The sequence below is a fragment of the Pipistrellus hanaki genome (genome assembly GCF_964339955.1).
Source record: "Pipistrellus hanaki genome assembly, chromosome: 1".
Classification (NCBI taxonomy): domain Eukaryota; kingdom Metazoa; phylum Chordata; class Mammalia; order Chiroptera; family Vespertilionidae; genus Pipistrellus; species Pipistrellus hanaki.
In genome coordinates this window covers 21,616,653-21,620,350 of record NC_140503.1, presented here as the reverse complement: position 1 = coordinate 21,620,350, position 3,698 = coordinate 21,616,653, and positions in this window count along the sequence as shown.

Genomic DNA, 3,698 nt, shown 5'->3' with positions numbered 1-3,698 from the left:
GTACCTTGGTTGCAGGCACATCCCCGGTGGGGGATGTGTGAGGGCAGCTGAATGATGTTTCTAACTCTCTATCCCTCTTCTTCCTCTCTGTAAAAAATCAATAAAATATATTTTTTTAAAATTAAATATATATATATTAAAATTAACTTCACCTTTTTCTTTAAGTACATTTGTGGCTAACAGTATACTTTATTCGACAGCACTAGTTTAGAGCTAGACTTTGTTGATAAGCATATATGTCTATATGTATTCCTTTAAAAACACAACATTCACATAGCATTGCATGCACTCTGTGAATGGTACCTAGCCCTGTTTCTCAGAGGTTGTATCATAGCCGTTTAGCTAAGCCTGCCTCGTTCTTTGTGATGTCTGCACGGCATTTCTGCAGCCAGCCCTCTAGTGAGGAGCATCTCAGTTATTCCTAATGTTTAATCATCAAAACAAAGCGGCTCAGTGAATGTCCTTGCACCTACACCTTTGGGCATATGGGCCAGGGTGTCTGCAGCATGAGTTCCTAAAAGCGGACTCGCTAGGAGGGGCTGTTCTTGGAGCACGGTCGATGGCTTATCTCTCTGTGTCCTGCAGTGCCCAGGCCAGTAAATTGTGGATTATTTGCTGAACAGAAACCTGAGATGTGGAGAAGTTCGGAGCTGAAAGGGCCTCAGAGTTCACTATTGATTTATTTCACATTTTCTGAACTCCCATGGGTTTATAATAGGGTCACGGACAAGCAGATGGGGTCTCTGCCCTTGCGGAGCTCACATTATAATAAGGAGACAAGCGTACAAACAAATATAGTGAGGGAGCATGGGAAATGCAGTAGGAGCATTTTAAAATATGTTTAGTATGTTTTTAGTGATTTCAGAGAAAGGAAGGGAGAGAGAGAGAGAGAGAGAGAGAGAGAGAGAGAGAGAGAGAGAGAGAGAGATTAATGGTGAGAGAGACTAATGATCGGCTGCCTCCTGCATGTGATCAAGCCCACAATCCAGGCATATTCCTTGACCAGGAATCGAATGGTGACCTCCTGGTTCATGGGTTGATGCTCAACCACTGAGCCACACCAGCCAGCTGGCAGTAGGAGCATTTGAGAGTCAGGATCCAGCTTATATTTTGCGGATGTGTGAGCTTGAGCTTCCCTCCTGCAATCAGTGTATGGTAGTAACTGTGACCTAACTGTTCCTGAAACATGCATTTTCATACCTGATCTGATTTAAATATCCTAATAACCCCTGAGATAGGTTGTTGCCACCTGACATCAGCATTCCCCACACCCTCACCCCAACCACTGAGCCCACGTGGGCTCCACGCATCTAGCCCGGGCAGTCAGTGCTGCTTCATAAGGTGTGACCAGGAAGCCAGGTGGGGTGCACTGGGCGGACAGCATACTGCATGGTTAAGGATTCATCTTCTGGATCCAGAATCCAGGCTCAGATGCCAACTCTACCACTATTCCTGTGTGACCTTGACCAACGTAGTTCATCTCAGTCTCATCTGAATGATCCTAATGATCATACTTACCGCAGAGAGCTTGGAAAGACACATATAATGCTTAGACTGATATCTGGCCCACTGTGAGTGTGCAGAGATGGAGGTTGTGTTCGTGGGACTGGACACATTATTATTTTTAAGATATATTTTTATTAATTTCAAAGAGGAAGGAAGAGAGAGAGGGATATATATATATAAAAACATTAATGATAAGAGAGAATCATTGATTGGCTGCCTCCTGCATGCCCTCTACTGGGGATTGAGCCTGCAACCTGGGCATGTGCCCTTGACTGGGAATCAAACCTGGGGCCCTTTAATCTGCAGGCTGATGCTAGACACTGAGCCAAACTAGCTAGGGCCATAGTACAGGACTTTATTGAGAACTAGAGGCCCAGTGCATAAAATTTCATGCACTGGTGTGTGTGTGTGTGTGTGTGTGTGTGTGTGTGTGTGTGTGTAATCCCTCAGCCCGGCCTGCACCCTCTTGCAGTCCCCCCTGGCTCCTTACCACCCTCCTGCAGTGGAGGTGGGAGAGGTTCCTGCCACCACCGCTGTGCTCGCCAGCCGTGAGCCCGGCTTCTGGCTGAGCGGTGCTCCTCCTGTGGGGGTGCACTGACCACCTGGGGGCAGCTCCTGCATTGGACGTCTGCCCCCTGGTGTTCAGTGCACATCATAGAGTCAGTCGTTCCATGGTTTGGTCAATTTGCATATTAGGGTTTTATTATATAGGATGGTTCCTGCTCTAAGCAGGAGGATTCAGCCATTTCTGAATACGACCCAGGCACCCCTTTTCATGGAGTCGGCATCCCAATGGCGGAAGGCTGACAGACACCTGGGTAATGAAGTGTCAAGCAGGGAGAGAGCCATGAGGAAAAAACAAAGCAGTAAATGGCAGGGGTGAGGCCACCAGGCTCAGCCTCTAAGGTGAGTGACCTCTGAGCAAGCAATGGCAGAACAGATGTGGAGAGACGGGTGTTTCTGGCGGAAGGACCAGGGCTAGCAGGTGCGAATCCTGAGCGAGGCAGGAGCAGGTTTGGTACAGAGTAAGAACTTAATATCTTTTTATTATTATTAATCCAAGAAGGGAGGGAAAAGCCTTTCAGGCAGAAGGAATAGCATAGGCAAAGACCTTACAAGTGTGAAGGCTGAAGGCAGGCAGACCTGGTGGGGCACAGAGAGTCTGGGGGGACTTGGAGAAGGGTGGTGTGAGCTGGAGTGGGAGGCAGGGTTAGGAGCTTGGTTGTTGTCTCAGAGGAATGGGTAGCTTTAATCAGGGAGGTTAACTCGACCAGGTTAGCTTTCAGAAAAGTTGACTTTAGCCAAAGGGAGGCAGGCAGGCGATTTAGTGGGAGGCTCTTTATTTTCCTCTCATTAAGATCATCTTTGAAAAGATACTGAGCAGATTTATCATAGAGCATTTCTTTACAAGAGTACATGACTTGGAAAAAAAAAAAAGAGTACATGACTACTTGCCTCAGCCTTTTTTAAAAATATATATTTTATTGATTTTTTACAGAGAGGAAGAGAGAGGGACAGAGAGCTAGAACCATCGATGAGAGAGAAACATCAACCAGCTGCTTCCTGCACACTCCCCACTGGGGATGTGCCCGCAACCAAGGTACATGCCCTTGACTGGAATGGAACCCGGGACCCTTCAGTCCCCAAGCCGACGCTCTATCCATTGAACCAAACCGGTCTCGGCCTTGCCCCAGTCTTTAAAAGAAGGTGGTGAAAAACACATAATGTAAAAGGTACCATTTTACCCATTTTAAAGTGTGCAGTTCAGCGGTGTTAAGTACACTCACAATGTTGAACTCCGGAACCTTTTCATCTCGTAACACTGAGACTGTCCCAATTAAACAATAACTCCCCACCTCCCCCTTCTGGGAGCCAGCACTCCACGGCCTGTTTCTGAGTTTGACCATACTAGAGACCCACAGAAGCGGAATTCTACAGGATTTGCCTTTTTGTGACTGGCTGGCTCCGCTTGGCCCAATGTCCCCAAGGTTCGTCCATGATGTAGCAGCTGTCAGGGCATCGAGGTGGCTTTTGCTGGGGCCTGAGCGAGAGCTGAGATAGATGGGATCAGGGAGCTGCGTGGGGGGGGGTAGAGTCACAGGATTTGTGAAAGTGGGGAAGGTGGCCAGGCTGAGTGAGGCAGTGCTCCTGCCTCTGCCTTGGCCTTTAGAAGGGACCGTGGACGAGCCAGG